This window comes from Phoenix dactylifera, chromosome 1 (assembly GCF_051530095.1).
Source record: "Phoenix dactylifera cultivar Ajwa chromosome 1, Ajwa_hap1_PhDact_Kaust_v1.1, whole genome shotgun sequence".
NCBI lineage: Eukaryota > Viridiplantae > Streptophyta > Magnoliopsida > Arecales > Arecaceae > Phoenix > Phoenix dactylifera.
The window spans coordinates 55,430,206-55,450,514 of record NC_143190.1 but is presented as its reverse complement, the minus strand read 5'-3'; the positions used below and the strand labels follow the sequence as shown (position 1 = coordinate 55,450,514).

General features: G+C 43.1%; 1 pseudogene across 1 annotated transcript; it reads right to left on the bottom strand.

Annotated features, from left to right (window-relative positions):
* Positions 1-9,605: 9,605 nt before the first annotated feature.
* Positions 9,606-19,319, bottom strand: LOC103721815 (inactive protein kinase SELMODRAFT_444075-like; annotated as a pseudogene). Its single transcript, XR_015971245.2, has 9 exons — positions 17,728-19,319; positions 16,848-16,999; positions 16,667-16,761; positions 15,382-16,421; positions 14,529-14,689; positions 10,866-10,942; positions 10,636-10,783; positions 10,207-10,356; positions 9,606-10,099 (listed from the first exon to the last, which is right to left on the bottom strand). The product of XR_015971245.2 is annotated as an inactive protein kinase SELMODRAFT_444075-like (transcript).
* Between the last annotated feature and the right edge of the window lie 990 nt (positions 19,320-20,309).

The following is a 20,309-nucleotide window of genomic DNA, read 5'->3' as shown; positions in this document are numbered from 1 at the left end:
TAAGAACTACTCATGCGGCAGAATATAATGGGGGTGTTGACAGGTAAATCTGGTCAGGTAACGTTAGCCATATCCTTATTGTATTGAGAATGTGATGTCATGGCATGGGCTTATTCTGATGTTTAAGACTCTATGCTGCTTGCGAGTCCTGTTCTTGGTTATTTGGAGCATATGTTTGTCAGTATTTTTGTTGCGGTATGCCTGCCAGTATGAATACGAGTTGTTCTGGACTAATGGAATTGAACCTAAGACGGGTAGCTTTTGTTTCTTCATTTGAGGAGTTGATGGGTGAGAATCGGGTCCATGGCCAGAGCTGCTAGACATCCTAGAGACTTAGCTAGTTTGGAGTCTGCTCATATCTTTTTGTAATTCTTTTCTCGGAAGATGTTGCTTTTTTTTTTTTTTTTGGTACATCGGTGTCTCACACACAATGGGTGTGACAGCACCAATACGTGAGTATCCCAAATAAAATTTTCGAAGCGATGAGACGTAAAAGATGCCATCCAGTCCGTCGCACTATTGGCCTCTTGGAGGATATGGATAGCCTTGTGAGAGGTGCACTCCTCTAATATATTGCGCAACCCGCCTGCTGCATCACCCGCACTTTGTATCTACTCAAGTACTTTGTGGTTGAATTCTCTTTCAGAATAATACGATCTGCGCTCAACGCTCTTCTCGTATAGGAGATGCCCTCCCATGCGACCCTATCCTTGGCACCGACTACAGACTGATCGAAGATCTGCCGGTCTTTAGCCGCTACAAATCTGGCCTTCTGATCCTTCATAACAAATCCGGCATCTCTCCTGCCAAAACCAAAAACCTCTTTTAACGCTGCCATCGAAGTTGACCTCGAGAAAACTAGGGATGAGAGTGCTGCTTCTGTTTGTCATTGGATTGGACTATTATTAGCTGCGATGCGGTGTATTTATAAAAATGTTCCGGGTGATGGCCTATGTATTTCTCTTGTTCATGCAATGGAAAGTAGCAGCAAAAATGGTCCATGTATGATATTTTGATAGCAGGAATCCTGGTTCTGGTGGTGGGGAGCTTTGCACAGATTTCCTAGTCTCTTTTGAGGACTCGTGAGATGTATTTTGTTACAGTGTCTCTTGATGATTGCTCTCATCTGTCAATGGGATATTATTGCTCATTGGATGTGACAACAATAGCTATTCTTGGTAACTACGCATCATGTTGACAACATACCGACCACTCGAGCAACGAGATGGTGAACGATTGCTAATCATGGGCCAACGCCAACCAAGGGTAACCTGAACTCCAAAATTTTTTTAGATCGGCAGGAATGCTGACAGGCAATTGGTCAAGACCAAGATCTTAAAAAACGCATTACCTCAAAACTATCGAAATAGATGTAACAATTATAACTATTTATTTTTAATATCAAAAAATAAATACTGAAACCATGGTTTTTACAACAGTGTTGTAACAGGTAAAGAATGGAAAAATAATGATGTTATTTTCCCTTTCACTTTTTATTAGATAAAGTGAAAGTAATGATCATCATCGTTATTTATATTGAACAGTATGTATTGGAAAATAGTGAAATAACGGATTCAATATTTCTCTATATTATTTATGGCTGTTGAAATTATGACAACAGCTATTGTAACGGTTGTAATACCGTTATTTTAAAACCATGGTCAGACTTAGGATAGCTAAAGTGCCGCGGCTGCCCGTTTCACCGCAGGATTTGGAAGGTTGGCAAAAGCCAACCAAGGTGGCCAGACGGCAGTCGCCGGAGAAGCTAGCTCAAGGCGGCTCGTCCGTGGAGATGGACGGAGGCCTGAGTCAACCAGGTGAGCTGGGTGAACCCAGCAGTGACTCGGCGAGGGGACTCGGTGGGGGGACTCGGCCGCCCTCGTTGGGCCAGGTGGACCTGGGAAAGGCTGGGCCGGGCTCAAGTCCGCTCAAAAGGGCCCGGAGTCCGCCTAAGGCCCACCGGGCGCTGCCAACGCGTGGGCCGAATCCGGCAGCCGGGACGCCTCCTGTGACCGGCCCGAATGCTGCACCGAGACGGGATCTTCCCCCTCGGGGAGATGGGTTCCGCTCGGCCGGAGGTGGCCGTCGGCGGAGCAAGAGTTCGCCGCCACCCCTTGTGGCGGCGGACATGGTTACGATGAGGCAGGCGGAGGAAGGAGGGAGCCGACGGCAGGGGGAGAGCATACCTTTGCGGCAGGGGCTGGCCCGAGCGGCGTCGGTAGCGGCGGAATTGCTGGCGGCGGTGACCGGAGAACCGGCGGGAGTGGTAGCTGGACCGTCGTCTCAGGTGGGAGTCGCGGAACCCATTGAGCACGAGGAGGCCACTCTTTCCAGTGTGGTACGACCCATGGCCATGGGGGTTTCAGTGGAAAGGGAGGAGGACGTTTTGTGCCGTTTGGTACACCAACCTGGCGATAAGAAGGGTGCTGGGAGCTCCCCTTCCCCTTCCTTTGATGCCCTGGTGGGAAGCAGGGTCTGCGGCCCAGGATTGGAGGAGAAGGCTTATTGCGGTGCTGGTAATGGGGAAGAATTCAAGATGATGTCGGTGGATTCTGAATCCCAAATGGCACAGGGGCTGAGGGGGTCACACCAACAGGCTGTTCAGCAGCTGCTGGCCACTGCTAAGGGTGTGATGCACAGTGACTTGGAGCAGGGAGGTGCTGTGCTGTGTAGTGAGGAAATGGAGTTGGAACCTAGAAGCGGCAGCGGCCCGGGGGAGGTGGGCTGTGCCGACGCACCACGTGCACCATGAGAGCCCTCCTTTGGAATTGTCGGGGTGCAGGTAAGCCCTCCTTTGCCCCGGCTTTCCGCAGGTTGGTGCAACAGCACAAACCTGAAATTTGTGTTTTGTTCGAGACCCGGCTCTCCGGGCAAAGCCTTCAGAAGGCCCGGGCGGCGATACCGAGGTCATGGGATTTTTATGCAGTGGAATCTCAAGGACTGTCGGGAGGTATTATAGTGACTTGGGCACAGGGTGACTACCAAATTGATGTTTTCAATGTTTGTAAACAGGAGGTCATCTTAGTGATATCAGAGGATAATAGGAGCCCGTGGGTCCTAGCAGCTGTGTATGCCAGTACAGATTATAGAGTGCGGAGGCGGTTGTGGGCGGAGGCGTCTCAGCTTATCATTCAGGGGTATCCCATGTTGGTGGCAGGTGATTTCAACAGTATCACGGATCCCCAGGAGAAGATGGGGGGGAGGGCCTTCACTTATAAGAGGGAAATCAGAGAGTTCCAAGATTTTATAGCGTCAAATGGACTGATAGACTTGGGATTTTCGGGACCAACATTCACATGGTGTAATAATCAGCAGGGGCAGGCACGGGTTTGGAAGAGATTGGACAGAGTCTACGCCACAGCGGGGTGGGCCCAGTATTTTTCTGACTACCATGTCCGTCACTTGCCGAGGATTGCGTCCGACCACTGCCCCCTACTGGTGAGTACCGATACAGCTGTCTCATTTCATTCCCCTTTTAGATTTGAGAAGTTCTGGACATGTTATCCTCGGTCCTGGGAGATTGTGAGGGAGGCATGGGATGTACCGGTGAGAGGGGATGCTATGTATCGTGTGTCTCGCCAGTTGGAGCTGACCAAAAGAAGGTTGAGGAGGTGGAACCGTGAGGAGGTAGGGAATATCTTCAGGAGGATTGAGGAGTCTGAGGAGGCTATTGCTGGATTACAGGCTCAGGAGGCCTTGGGAGGGAGTGTGGCAGAGGAGGAGATGGGGGAGCTTAGATCTCTACTATCCTTACATGATTCTCTCTTGCGACAGCAGGAGATCTTTTGGAGACAGAAATCGAGGGTGCAGTGGATCCAGGAGGGGGATCGGAATACTAGGTTTTTCCACCAGTCGACAGTGATCAGGAGGCATCGGAACAGGATCAGGGTGATTAGGGATGAGGATGGGCAGTTAGTGGAGGATCCAGATTCGATTCGGAGGGTGCTGGAGGGTTTTTTCAGGGCCAGATGGTCTGAGCAGATGGGTACTGGGAGCTCAGGGAGTATCATACCGCCAGTGGCACGGGTGGCAGAGGAGGATATGGTCGCACTGACTAGGCCGGTATTGGATAGTGAGATTAGGGAGGTGATGTGGTCCCTTGAGGGGGACAAGGCGCCGGGTCCGGACGGCTTTCCACCGTTATTCTTCCGGAGGTACTGGATGATCGTTGGTCAGAGGGTGACGGCGGCCATACAGCAGTTTTTCAGCACAGCAGTGATGTCTACAGATTGGCAGAGGACCCTAGTCACTCTGATACCGAAGCGTCAGGATGCTTCGGAGCCTAGTCACTTTCGCCCGATCAGTCTCTGTACTACCTTGTACAAAGCGACGGCGAAGTTACTAGCTGTCAGATTGAGGATCATACTTCCGAGATTGATCAGTCCGGAGTAGGGGGCTTTTGTCGGAGGACGGAGTATCACAGATAATGTTCTTATTGCCCAGGAGTTCATGTATGATCTTGGCAGGGCGTCGAGTAGGAGAAGTCTGATGGGGGTCAAGCTTGACATGGAGAGGGCATACGATAGGATGAGGTGGAATTTTGTACAGCAGTCCTTGCAGGAGTTTGGATTTCCCGAGGCATGGATCAGATGGATCATGGGGTGTATCAGAGGCCCTTCCTTTGCCATTTTGGTAAATGGAACGCCATCACGGTACTTTGTGTCCTCTGGTGGGCTGCGTCAGGGTTGTCCCCTCTCCCCTCTATTGTTTATTATATGTGCAGATGCGCTTTCCAGGACCTTGCGGTATGCAGTGACCACCCAGGAGCTGGAGGTTTATAGGCCCGTGCCGGATGCCTCCCCGATTTCTCATCTACTATTTGCCGATGATTGTCTTCTGTTGGTCCGTGCGACTAGACAGGCAGCAGGGATCATTTGGACGATCTTGCGGGATTATTGCTCTATGTCTGGTCAACGGGTTAATTTATCTAAATCAGCAATTTGTTTTAGCCCGAAGACCAAACCAGATGTGAAGACCGCTATACTGGAGATTCTGGGGGTGGGAGAGCAGGAGGGCACGTTGAGGTATTTGGGAGTCCCTATCTCTGGTCAGCGTCTGCGCAGCAGTGATTGCACCTCTCTTGAGATCAGTATCCGGCATAGGCTGGAGGGGTGGCAGATACACTCTCTTTCTATGATGGGCAGGATTATACTGGTACGGTCAGTTCTTTCCTCGATCCCGATTTACTTATTATCTAACTCTCTTATACCGGTAGCTACAGTTAGGAATATTGAGCAGATCTTCAGGGATTTTATTTGGGGTAGGACTGGAGGCAGAAGGGGTATCCATCTTATGGCTTGGGAGGTTGTATGTCAGCCGACGAGATATGGTGGTTTGGGTGTGCAGTCTTTGGTGGCGAGGCGTGAGGTTCTAGCTGCACGACACGCTGCTAGAGTGGTGTTGGAGCCCGATGGCATGTGGTCTTCACTTATGAGGGCCAAGTATGGCGATCCAGTGCCGGGTGCCCGGTCGGGGCGACGCCACTCACCGATATGGAGGGAGATTTGTGCTAGAGCAGGGTTGGTGTTCCCAGCGATTAGATGGGCCATTGGTGATGGTCGATCTATTGATGTGTTGGAGGACCGGTGGGTGACGGAGCAGCCTATGAGTAGACTTCCGATTACAGTGGACACATCGAGGTTAGCCGGTCTCAGGGTCAGTGACTTGATGGAGCCGGAGGGGGACCACTGGAGGATGGAGCTGATCAGGGAGGCTTTCGGGGAGCAGTTGGCGGAGAGGATCCTGGCCCTACCTATTTTTGCCCAGGGAGGGGCGGATAGATTAGTCTGGATGCCGACAGGGCGATCGCAGGTGCGAGCCAGGGATATCCACACATTATTGAGCCGAGAGCCAGCACGACAGATAGAGGGAGGATGGATCTGGAGGATGTGGATTCACCCGCGTGTGGCACTCTTCATCTGGAAGGTAGCGTGGGGCTGCCTACCGACTAGGAGCTTACTGGCGCGGCGAGGGGTGAGGATCACTCAATTTTGTGATGAGTGTACGGAGACTGAGGAGACGATGGATCATGTCCTTTTGCAGTGCCCCAGAGCTAGGGGCATTTGGAGCCGATCGCCCACATTGCTACCCCATTCAGTCGAGTCGACTCAGGGTTTGATTCATTGGTTGAGAGTGGCTATACAGCGGCCTAGCACAGTTGAGGCCGGGATCCAGGGGGCATATTTGGCTCATTCTATCTGGCTGGATAGGAATGCCGGCATTTTTGAGGGTAGGCGGTTTCCCCCGTGGATGGTGGTGGACAGAGCCATGCGTCTTGCTAGGGAGGTTTCTACCGCTGCTATTAATTTCTCTTCTGAGGTGGCCAGGGGCACCTGGGGTACTCTTTCTGCTGTCACAGCGCCCAGGTTCGCCCTAGTCTCTTGGGTACCCCCACCCCTTGGTCATCTCAAAGTGAATTTTGATGGTAGTAGGTCGGCTGATGGGGTGTCAGGAGGAGTTGGCTTTGTTATCAGAGACCATCTCGGTAGTTTGATAGCAGCTGGTGGACGCCGCGCGCCGGGATTTACCGTAGTTGGTGCGGAGCTGCGGGCAGCTTGGGAGGGGATATCCTATGCGAGGCGGGTACTGCGTGCTGAGCACATTTGCCTTGAGGGAGATTCCTCTGTGGTGATAGAGTGGATTCGGGGAGTGGACAGATATGGAGATGATCATCCTCTCATCCGTGAGATTCGGAGATTGGCTCAGGAGTCGAGCGTTTTCCAGGCCTCACATGTTTTTCGGGAGGCGAACAGTGCAGCAGACTGGGTCGCCTCCTTTGCCGCTCGGCACTCCGGAGAGGTCATTTGGACTTCGTTAGGAGATATTCCTTCTACGTTGCACTCTTTACTTTATTTTGATATGGCTGGATGTACTCAATTTAGAGCTATATGAATTGCCGTTTTCACCCAAAAAAAAAAAAAAGTCCAGCACGAAAAAAAAGAGATCTATTTCATGGGCCAGCCCATTAACAGTCATCAGCTACTCTTGGTGGGCCACAGCGCTCATATCAGGTATTTCCCACGGGCCTATTTCCCTCCACTGGTCATCTCTCTATGGGTTTGTGTTCTTTTTTTTTTCTTCTTTTTTTTTTTTGTTTTAACGGGTTGATTATACAATGCATGTACGAACACATCTAATAAAATCAGAAATACAATCTTATGAAGTGCTTCAACTTCTCTCTTGATCATAGAGTACTTTCTGAATGATTAGCCATATAAGCAGCCGGCAGTCTCGTTGGCCTTTCTAAGATGGAGGGACAAACTCTTAATCATGGTACAGCAATCAAATGGATGCTATTCTCTTAATCACGGTCTGATGGACCCCACGTGTCTCCGCTGTTCGTCTTGCCGTGCCTCTTCTGGGCTTGGGATCGTTAAAAGGGCTTCAATGATAGAGCCAAGGGTCCCATCCCAGCCAAGTATTGTCTCATCTGATTCGAATTTTGGCCTTACGAGCCCAGAGTTAGCCAACCGTGAAGGTCTTTTTTAAAGCCCAGATGTCTTATCTGTACTGATATAACCTTTGGTTCCGGATAAGAAACGAAAAGGTCAGGTAGAGGAACCAAGGGGTCCAGTCACATGTTTGGCATTTACAAGTTGTGTAACTTTTGGACGTTTCCAAGATGCACCATGACATGCAACCGTAACCTGAACAGTAGCCTTCACAGGCCATTGGGCTTGCAATAACCATCAGTTATGATGATATGGACCACATTCTTCTTCTTCTTCTTCTTCGATTCTTCATACAATATGCGTACAAATATATTAAAAAAAATTAAAAAATACAAGCTCGCGGAGTGCCAGTGTAGCTCCCCCTTTCCTGATCACATAGCATATTCTGAATGGTGGGCCGCGTAGGCAACCATCTACTTAGCCGTCCTGTTAGTCTCTCTAAATACATGCTTGGCCTCGAAGATCACACCATCCCTCACCATCATCCCAATATCCCGGATCAGGGGGTAATCTGTGCTCTTACCACTCGAACTTCTCCGAATCCACCCAATGACCATAGCCGAATCATCCTTCAGAATGATCGAACCGCTCCGCAGCACTAGCCACGCATATGGACCACATTCTAGTTAGCTAATTTACATCAGAAATAAGGACTTGTCAATTTCTTTCTATAAAATATTGTTGTTAATAACTCAAATCCTCTATGTTCGTAGTTGTAGAAAATACTTATGATTGGAGTATGTGACAGACTTTTATTGGCCACGCAATTTAGAGCTGCATATATTTAAGTTGTAGGAAGGATTTGTTGAGCTAATGGATTTGATGTTTAATATCAAGTAATATGTCAGCTAAATATTTTTTTAATAAATGCACTTTAAAATCATTGACATTTGGGGTAGAAAAACTGACAGACTAATAAATTACTCATTTTATTGGAGTGCATGGAAGCACAGACTTTGGCAGTTGGCTTTCATGTGAGGTATGGGCGGTGGAGGGCAGGCAAACGGAGGATTTTTTTTTATCTTTTAGCCGCATCCATCTTTTCAGAGCCTGAAAAATTATTCCCTCCGCTTGTGGCCAAGTCAATGCAATCTTGTCAAGTAAATGAGCAGAGACACTGGCTATTGGGTTGGCAGCTTCCGAGCTTTCATTTGTTACATCAGAGTGATTCCCTTCTGGTGATTTGATATTTTGATGATTTGATGCTTCAGAGCAAGATGAGAGAAAAAGGTATTGAAAGACAAAGGCTGTACTAATATTATTCCCGGAATAGGGAATGAGTCGAATATCTTTTAGCTCGAATATCGGACAAAGACAAAGGCCAGAGCTTGCTTGTCGCGGGAATCGTCGAGCCGGCAAAACTGCCATCGTCTTTCCAAAAAAAAAAAAAAAATTTTAAAGAACGGAAAATCTGATGTTTAACCTCAACTTGGATCGCTGATATATCAGTGGCATGAGGATTTAATAGACAGTGCAGGAAAAAAATTTGATCATTGAGATCCTTCCCCTTGGACTGGCTGTCATTCAACATTCAACAATCTTTCTTAACTGCATTTATATCTAAACATGTTATGAGCTTATATCTAAATGAAATCAGAATCGAAATAAAAATTTGAATATTAGAATCAGAATTAGAGGCATTTACATTCTTCTCAGGCAATGAGATTTTTCCTAACCAAAACGACTAGAATAAAAATCATTCCTATTCATATTTCTATTTCCGAGCTCAACTCTTTTCAACCAAATATAGTCTTATATGTAATTGCTAACTTGCTTATAAGTGTACAAAAGAGAGAACACCATGTACACCTCTAATGGTATGCAAATCACGAGCTTATGCACAGGGACTAAGTACAAAATACCAGCTACGCAAGCGCTAAATATATAACAGAGCAGTTAAACAAAGGCCTGGAATAAGGGTTGTCTTGAGGCATCATTCTTCAGAAACATACAATCTCAGCCAATCTTTAATTTGTGATCTGGTAATAACATTCTCGGTTTCGGTTTATGCATTTTGCTCAACATCTATATTTTTATCACTCCAGAATTCTGATACGTTAAATTCAAGTACTTGGATCATTTCATCAAAAATCTATAGCAGCCAGTCCAAAAGAAAATAAAAAGCAAACAGAAAAGGAGTGCTGTCCAGGAGCATGGACCAAAAATAACAGCAATTAACCCAAAACCGTGGCTCCCAATTCTTTCACAAAAACAGCAGCTATCCTGCATTGTGTAAATTGATAAGCCTAATGACACTCCTATACAATAGCACCCTAACAATATATCAGCAACAAATTGATGAAGCCCATGCTGAAAAGAAGCAAGCAAAGATAGATAGGAGAAGATAAGAAAAGAGAGAAGAATACACATTGCATCTGGGACGCCTTCGCCTGCTTGAGAGCTGATCAACATCTACGCATGAGGCCTTCCTCTCTCTCCCCCAAGCTGCCTTTATAGCCTCATAGGAGTGCTTCCCACTAAAACCCTCCAAAGCCTCCTTGCCGGAGGACTGTGCCACTGTAATGTGGGTGCTGCTGCTGCTGCTGCTGATCGTGCCACATCCGCCCACTCCTGTTTCCGATGTCATAGTCAGGCGTTGAAATGTAACTGGGTTCCATGACCATGTCACCCTCCAATATACGAAGAACCTGTTTTTTTTTTTTTTTGAACATGATAACCAAGAATTATTTACGCATCAGAAAAATGGTCCACCATTCCCTGCTTGTGTATCACAATTATACGAATTCAGACTTGCCTGCGACATTCGGGGCCTTGCATGAGGATCACGCCTTATGCACAATGATGCGGCATGCAGCATGCAGTAGACCTCATGTCCAGAGTAATGGTCCCGCAAACGAGGATCTATGAGCTCTTCGATGGAATAATCTTCCAATAAAGGGCGAACCTGCTCAAACAAGTTATGGCATATCAAGAATTAAATCCAAGGATCATATACACAAAAGAGAGTCTGCAATAGTTTCTTTATCAGAAAAGATAAATAGTCTGCTAAGCATCTACATGAACCCATGTTCAACGAAAGGCACATTTCCAGAGCAAAATTAAATCAGCTATTGCTACCACCAAGGCAGCAGCTATGGTTCTATCCAGTTGAATATAATGGATCAATGCACATGGATAGAAATATGTTTGTTCCCCACCGACGTGATGTTAATATGCATATTACCCATTCAGTAAGGCACTGCTGACCCTTTGGTCGGTTAATATCGACAGCTTTTCGTCCTGTGACAAGTTCCAGCAGTACCACCCCAAAGGAAAAAACATCAGCTTTTTCCGTAATTTGGCCGCTTTGTGCATACTCCGGCGCCAGATACCTGCAATTCAATCAGAGTTGATTTAGATATACACCGTTTACTGTCAAAAGAATGAAGGTGTATCAGAATGATCAAAGTTTACCCAAATGTGCCAATCACTCTTGTTTCCACGCCTTGGTCCCCATCAGGCTGCCATCTCGCTAGGCCAAAATCTCCAACCTTCATAAAAATCATAACAAAAATTTTATGCCATTACGCCCAACTATTATCTCTAAAGTCAAAAGTCAAACACAACAGAAGTATAGCTTTTTGATACAACTAACCTCAAAATTAAATGCTTTAAGAATGTGAAATAACAAAAACATTCTTCCATTCCTTGTTTGCTTTTTACCTTTTTTTTTTTGTGTGTGGGGGGGGGGGGGGTTGGATTACAGATAAATGCACACATTCAGTCATTAGTCTGTGGCAAAGAAATGTGATGTTGGAAATGTCATTGCCCAATTAGAGGCATTTACACAGACAATGCAACATTTGTAATATATTAACCCACCCTTTCTGGGTTCGCCATAGAAAAATAGTTCATACTTTTGACTCGTGTCAAATTTGCAATCCTGACATAATCCTTATTCCAATATTATACGTGTGAGGATGATGAACCAGCAAAATCAAGAAGAGATGGGCAGCTAGATATGGATACACTTTCGAATGGGAGATAGGGGTCAACTACTCTTTTGACGAGGTCACATTCCATTGTTTCAATTGAAAAAATGCAATAGAAGTCATTCGGTACTCGCATAAGGGATTCAAGTTCCTCTATTTCAAAGAATGAGATATTGGAGAATGGTTAGTGGAAACCTATGCAAGGGTGAAAGTGATGAAAAATCACTTTATGGCATAAAAGCAATACTAGCATTAAAGGATCTACTCTTAAACAAAGAAAACACCACACAAGGAGTCTATGTATGTCTGACATAAACAGAGTTCATGGACAGATTTATTTAAAGAAAAAGAAAATATGAGAAGAAAACATAATGAACATGTGAATTTCGAAAACCTACAAAACAAACTTGATGCACCATCTTTCTCCAACAATCACTGGTTATCATTTTACCAAGCCTAGGTGATATTTGCCTCCAACTATGTAGCAGTTGGAGTCTAGGAATTTGATGGTAACTTGCTTGAAAATCTAGAAATGTTCCGTTAGTGCAGATTAAGAAAAAAGAAACAATAACAAAAGCATGAGTTATTATTGATTATTGATGTAAGGGACGACATCTAGTAGAGCAGATGCAAGTTCCACAATGCCATAACTTATTTTCTTGCAAAGTCTAGGTGAGAGGTGACTTGAAGAGGATAGTTCGCTACCATGAGAAGATCACTATAGGAACCCTCTGTAATATTTAAGTGAAAACGGAGATCAACATTTTTTCGGAGATTTTTTCCTTTCAAAGGAGGCATTAATACATACTCTAGTTTGTTTGATAGTTATCTGTTTTTCGGAAAGATTGCTGCTAAATGTACCACATGGGACAAAAGCTACCATGATGGTTGACAAACTTGCTAAAGAGGACGTGGTAAGTATCACGAGCATTAGTCTGCTACAGACATAAATCCAACTCAGAAGCACAAGATTTAGCATTAGACTCATTTTCAAATATGTCCCATAACTATTATGATGATGAGCTTCCTCATTATTACTGGACAAAGTCATTTCTACCACAACAATTCCAAAAGGAACAAGTTATCTTGATTCTACTCCTGATATTTTTAATTTTATTTCCCTTTTCATCTCAAAAATAACTACAATGTTCAAAGTGCTTCAAAAGTTCAAAGATGATCTTTATTTTGTTAGTTATTATGTATTTCATCTTAAAAAGGGCACTCCAATGCAACAAGGCTCCTACTATTGCAAGGTCTGGGGAGGGTAAGACATACGTAACCTTACCCCCACGTGTGGAGAGGCTATTTTCTTACTTCAAACCTAGGACACGCAGGTCACAATGGAGCAACCTTATCATTACGCAAAGGCTCACCACCTTTTTATGCACTTCATCTTGTGATCATGTTTACTTGGCTTGCTCAAGTTACCAAAATCAACATTCATGCATACAAATAGGAATGAAAACTTTTATTGGTTGGTTATAAGTGGGTGTGAATGTTTTTTTGGGATGGGATTGATGGCTAGAAGGTAGAGGGTGAGCCTTGGCACAAAAGTAAGGTTGCTCCACTGTAATCTGATATGTTGGTTTCGAAATACAGAAACAACCTCCTGGCATACGGCGGTAAGACTGTGTACATTCAATTCTTCTCAAACCGCACAATGGCAGGAGCTTTGCATGTTGGGACGTTCTTTTATTAGGGCTAGAAGGTATCTCCTTTAGTTGATGTTATCTTTACCCTCGTCATCCTAGCAAATGCAGTAAGCCAAACTACTTTCAATCTTCTAAACATGACCCAAAAAAAAAAACCTTTTCCTTCTCTAACCAAGTACCTACTACCTACCTTGTTCAAAAATCAATAATTATCCCCACTACATTTAATATAGCTTGATTTTAGAATTAGACAGGAAAAGAGGAGATCTGGTTTTCTGTGAAAACATTTGACATGTTGAAATATTTTCAGATTTATGCAGAAATTTCTGCACTGGGGTGAAATGCACAAACTATATAGACGATTTCTCAACCAAAACTAGACAGAATCAAAGAAAGGTGGAGGAATGAAGCTAATTAATTACGTAATATGCATATGATTAAACCAAATAATTGAAATATCACTCAACTTCTGAACTCAAAATAAACCATATAAACTTCTTTTTTAGCTCTGCCAATGGAAAAAGGAATCTTCCTAAACCATATAAGCTTCTATTACCATCTCATTCCCAATAGGCCTGAACTATGAAAGCAATAAATGATGCATGATCAAGAATGTACTAGAAGCATCTATCAAGTTCAGACATGGTAATAGGTTTCTAAATTGGAATAACCTCCCTAAGATGAACATTCTACTTAAATTTGTGGATTGGAACATGCAGAACCCGTGAAAATAATAAGATTGCCCATTTTGAGATGATCATTCCTGCCTCTAACTTTGAAGAATCCTCAAGGCATAAAAAGAATCGAAACAACTTACTGAATTGTAAAATTCCTCTCCGTACTGCAACTCAGAACATGCATATCATTTAATGCAATACAAGCCAATTAAGAACTAACTTCCACATATCTGTTGAAGGATCTAAGTTCAGGAAAAAGGAAATTTGATAAAGTCCAGGATGCAACTGATGATCGGTGAAGATTTTTGGGGAAGGCTGCTACGACAACCATCATGGTTTCACACGGGAAAAAAAAAACTCCAACAGAACTGGTAGAAAATGCTTGTTGTTCATGATTATGACTATAAAGGTATTAAGTATGCCCAACTGCATTGGAAAAATTTCGGAAGAAATGTATTTGCTATGTAACATTGACAACTAAAAACTGAATACCGGGCTGGCCAAAATAAATGAATAAATAAATTCAAGAAAAATCATGACATTGAGAATGACCATTGGAACTCTACAGAGGGCTTTACAATAAACTGTAAACAAACACAAAATGAACAAAATAATAATTGAATTTGATACTTCTAAAAAGCAAATGAAGAGTAACTTGCACAAATGATGGATATATTCATTGACTATGTGGAATAAAGATGTTAATACGAACTTTCAAGGCCAAGTTAAACCAATGACCAATGAGTTAAATTGTTTCAATATGGCTTCAGCACAATAATCAATGACTATAATCTGTGTAGTTCAAGAAGGTCATACCAGTGGTTCAAAATCATGCGTAATAAGAATGTTGTTAGGTCTCATATCCCGGTGGACAATGCAACCAACTCTGCACTCTTCATGAAGGTATCTCAAACCTCGTGCTGCTCCCACTGCAATCTTTTGCCTAGCAGACCAATCTAATGGTTCTCTCTTACGACCTACACACATTGAAATATTTAAATTAGCAACCGCTTTCAAGCAACAAACATTTATCATCTCATGTTATAGGCATTTTATCTTTCTGTCCCTAAGAGGATATTGCAGCTGGGGAGACATGCGTCTCTTTTGTATGAAGGTCATGATAACCCATTTGTTTTTTAATCTCAGCCAATATATCAGTTTGCCTGTATTGGGTACCCATCAATAGGGTTCTATAAAATAAAGTTTGTTATCTGCACCAATTAAGTTGAAAACCATGGAATTGGTGAAACTATATCAACATATCGGCCAAGAACTTTTAGTCTTTCTTTTTTGTGTTTAAATTACTATAGGTTTCTTATGTCCTAAAAAGTAATAGCGTTCAAATTTGTTATAGGCTTCTTATTTACTAAAAAGTAATATCAATACATAAAGTGCTAGTTAATCTGGTTTACTTCATAGGCTAATATTACGATGATATTGGAATGTCTAGGTCATTTAGAAATTTCTACAGCATTCCATCTTGGCCAGGATAAACCATGAAGTCAGTCCATTTCAGTGTTGGTCATGCACTCAAGCAACTGAGATTTAGAGATTATAATGCTTGGTAAGAAATAGATAATCTCCAACACTTATTGCACCAAGTACCTATTAAAACTATACTCCTTATCTACCTTGTAAGAATCAGTAGCAAGTAGATGAGAGGAATTACCATAAAGATGGGAATCCAATGACCCATTGCAGATATATTCATAAACAAGCAACCTTCTCCTGTCCTCAACACAAAACCCAATTAGCATGACAACATTACGATGCTGTGCGCAGCTTAGAACTTCCACCTCTGAGCAGAACTCCTGATCCCCCTGTGAACTAGCTAATTTGTGCTGTTTAACAGCAATTGCCTGACCATCTGGCAAGACCCCTCTATGAACAGATCCAAAGCCACCCTCAGCCAAGAAATTTGCTTGAGAGAACCCCCCTGTAGCAAGTTCTAGTTCAGAATAACTGAACCACCTAGGAGGCTTTCCAAACACAGGTGCCTTGTGCTGACATATTGAACATAGAGGAGGTGGCCCTAGGGGCACATTTTTGGATAGTGAAATTGCTCCTCTAACATTCCCATTGCACTTTAAGTTCGATCGGCACTTCAGAGTGCCAATTCCAGATTCTTGATCAAGTTTAGAGAATTTTTCCAACAAAGTTTTTGCTTTGGAGATACGTGTTTTGCTATCAACTTGTCGTGATAATTCCTCAACTTGTTGCGAAGATGTGTGTTCACCACAGAGAATCTCAGCCATCCAGGGCTGAAACCCTAAGGATGTTGAAGGACTTAAACTGTCACTGTCAGAATCAGAGCTGGTCACATTTAAATTCCGGATTTCTTTGGTGGTTAATTGTTCCTGCCTCTTAAGACCGCCATTAGTTTCAGAAACACAAAATGGTGAAGTTCCAGGATCAGAGCTTGACACTGAGGATGTTCCAGCTTCAGTAGCAGTAAACGATGTCTCTACTTCAGGGCTGCTAGTTGGTGTCACAGTTGGCCCTCTAATGGAATTCCGAGAATCTCTCATATCCTTTGTAGTTTCTCCAGCAGATTTATCCAGTTCAGAAGGCAGTTGACAGGACACTTGCAGCTCTGCCTCAGAAGATCCTATGAGATTCAAACGAAGAACTTTCGGTTGAGAACGTTTCATGACCACTATGTTACATTGTAGCTCTTCCATGCAGCGCTTCTCCTCATGCTTCAGTTGTCTGTGAACAGAAGTATGAGAAAGTGAACAGAGGTTGTATAAGAAAGAATGGATCAGGTCAGCAAATTAAAGACTGAACAAAAGCAATAATACCAGTGGATGAAAAATTACAAACACATTAAATACTAACTACTACTATAAAAGATATTCATGATATTGACAATAGAAGCACGTCATTAGCTAAGACAACTATTCCTGCTTGCATTGAAAATACCAAACAAAATCATTTAACAGCTTAATCATTACTTGTCCAATACAACCCAGTTTGCTTGAGCTCGCTTGCATTCAGCAGCCACAGCACCACAAGTTGATCCAGATACGACCTTTACCTTGATATTTATCTATAAAACATTTAAAAAAAAATCACATAACAGTTCAAAAGAGAAGTGAACAATAAGAGCGCACAGCGTTTTCTTATGTATTTTACCTTATTGGGATCATAAACATTGCAAAGTCGAAGCACCATCTGAGCACATGTATCTGTAATATCAGACTTTTGCTCTAATGTAGTTCCATGTGACTTCCTGTGACCACTGGCACAGTCCCCTGCAAATCTTGGAAAGCCCCATAGTTTTCTACCTGAAGGATGGAAAAAAAAACAAGCTCGTAGGTTTTCCTATCATCAGCTAATAGGAAGATATATGATTATATTCAGAACTAAAATTAGTTTGGCAAGCAACAGACATCCTTAACAGCATGAACTACTTCACCGTACAGAGCGATCGTGTAAATTAGCAATAAATTTCTAAACCAAAATCCTTCTTCTCAAAACTATTCTTGACAGGTCTGAACTCTTGAGAATGCAATTTGTAGTTAAGCACTCGTACCAAGTTTTTCACCAGAGCAAGAACAAGACTCGCCACGGTCTCAAATTGGAGAGACAGTATGACCTGGTGAAAAACTTCAGCAAATACGTTTATCAATACTTACAATGTGAAAGCTGGATGTGATATCAACATCTCAGGTTTGTTAAATATCCACATTTTAGCAACTTACGAAACCAAACCTTGTTTTAAAAAATACTGAACACAAGGTTCCAAAGAAAGGGGAAAAAAAAGTTGATTTTTATATGTAATTCACGACAAAAAACATTTCAAAAACAGAGGATGCAAGTTAAGTCAGCAACCATCATAGTAACCATAACCAGACCAGCGACCGCATCAGCAGGGGTCACCGAATCTCCCTCAGAATTCGTCGTAACAAGGAAGTTAATGAAAGACCGAGAAGAATTACGAGGCAAAAAAGACCAAGAAACAAACAAACAAACAAAAAAGAAACAAGATAGGGAGAGCTTGGAGAAATTATACCTGAACTGTGTGGTGGAACTACTACCAGAAGTGTGATTGAGTCACCAGGTTGAACAACATGGGTCAAAGCCCATTCAAGGGCCGTCTTTGAGATGTCCTTTGAAACCTTGACAGCAACCACGACCTTCTCGGTAGCATCAAGGCCCTTATCACTCTTCCCCCGCTTCTGTAGCAGGCTAGAACTCATCTCTCCCCCTCAAAATTCGAACTTTAACCCTCTCAACTAGATTTTTGCCTTCATAACCAACTCACAGAGACAGGCCTCCTAATATGAGCAACAATAAAACAAATAAAGCAGAGAAGCAAGAAAAAGTGAAGTGCTTGATAAAATGAAGCTCCTCATCAAGACAACACTGTTCCCACCAGGCTAGCGTAGATAACAGACATCAGAACGCACTGTTGTTATCACTGTATTGAAGCAGTCAAGAAGGAAAGGACTCTTTTAACTGGAATTCCAGACAGCCAAATAACCTTACTCTCTCCCTCTCTCTCTCTCTCTTCTTTTGTTGACTATTTCTTCTTCCTGTTTTTTTCTATGCGGTACTCTGTTTATCAAATTTCTCGAAAATTTATATCAATGACTTTGAAATAACCATCAAAGACCTGCAAGAGACCGTTCTTTTTAGCCTCCATCAGATTCTATATCTTTCAATCCTCCAATTCCGAGTTCCTGGAGAAAATAACTCCGCATGCAACAAAAAATCGTTGATTTTGCTGCTGCTTGAAAGAATGGTCCTCTTTTTTTCAACAGCTAAGCAGTGGGGAATGGGCCATGAGATATTAGCGGGCATCCAAGCACTGTTCCCGTGAATGGACTGTTCCTTTCGCGAGAAAACGACAGAGAAAAGGCTATCCAGCCACCTTGAATTGTAGCTAACTCCAGGGCCCTTGAACCATAGGGTCAAAAACCCTTCAAGCTAGAAAAACTAGAATCTCCGAAAATCCCTGATTTCTACCTTCAAATCAATCGATTCATTACGAATTCATGTAAAGACTCAAGAACCGCAATAGCAGTAATCTAAGAGGATCCCCGTCTGCAATAAATGCACCCGGACCTCCAAATCGAGAATCAAGAACGCCGCCCCATAAAAGCAACGAAATTTCCTAGATTTCTTGCTCGAATAGCCCCCGGAACCTTCCAAAACAAAACCTCCGAAAAACCCGGGCTTTCGGTCGCCAAACCCCTCAAGTCCTCCATCCCAGAACAAGCAAGCACCACCCCATTCTGGATCCTAACCAAGGAAAGCTCTCAAAACGGAGCAAACGACCAGCTCGCCTCCTCGAAGGAGCACCCAGAAATGGAGATACGACCCCTGGCGCCCAGAACCAAGAAAGCTCCGAACTTGGAAGAGGAGACAAGGGGTTTGCGGTCCCTGAAACCCCTAACCCTAACCCTAATCGTTAACGCCGAGAGGAGGAAGCGAGAGGTGGCTTCTTCTTCTTCTATTCCTCAGACTACGAAGATGACATCATGAATCCCAAACACCGCCTTCTTCTTCTTCTTCTTCCAGCTCTATTGCTGCGGGCTGCGAGACAACCACCTTACGGAAATACCCCTGATTCTCTGTTATTTTACGTAAATAACCCTGCCCGTCGCCCCTACCCCCCGGCTCGCATTTATAGCGATGCCATCTTGGGAGGGGTGATACGTTAATAGATCTGGGCCGTTGAAATGGTCCTGATGTGTCATACGGCTGGAGTTATGGAGGTCCAGTCCTTGGTTGTAGACCTTTTGATCAGGTGTTATAAGCACAGTAAGCTTGGCTAACAACTGTGGACTTAAAACACAAGATGTAAAGGAGCTGTTGCTGGTTGGCATTTTATCCATTGGAATGTAGTTAGTATGCAGAAATCCAAAAGATAAAATGGCTTATAAGTCGCTATCATGGGAATAAAATTTTTTATCTTCATATATGTTTTTAGCATACTTATGGCTATATGATGTTTTATCAACTCATTGTTACTTTCTTGGTGAGAAATTTTAAATGGTCTCTAAAAGAATGCTACAAAAGTGAACATGGTAAATAGTCTTCCACACACTAGATTTTGGTGTTTGGCATAGTTTTTATTAAAATGAATCTTATTGGAAAGATTGATCGGTATTTAGTAGTTCAATCTTATCACGACTAATGAGAAATAAAATAATATTCTTCTTTTATATATGGCGCAAAAAGCTCTAAAGATTAGCACGATATTGTTGTCCTCTAGATCTTTTAGATACGTATCTACTATTTCATTTTTAATGTCAAGATTTATATATCTAGTATTGCTATCCTTTTTATCATCTTTTATTTTTCTTCTTGCTTTGTAGCGCAATGCTTCGCTCTATTTCTCTAATCTGTCAACTCTATTTACTTTTTTTATAAAAAAAAATAGATAAGAAGGGAGGAATCCAGAAATCACAAGGTTTCGGTACCATTTTTAATCCTGCTCCAGCATCATTAATCATGATGGATCTAAAGAAATTTACTTTCACAAAGACCGAAAGAGGCTACCAATGAACAAAGAGTTGTAAATTGGTAATTGAAGAGACGCCTATTGCTCCTCTAACCAGTATCATCTATAAAAAATCCTTCTTGAAT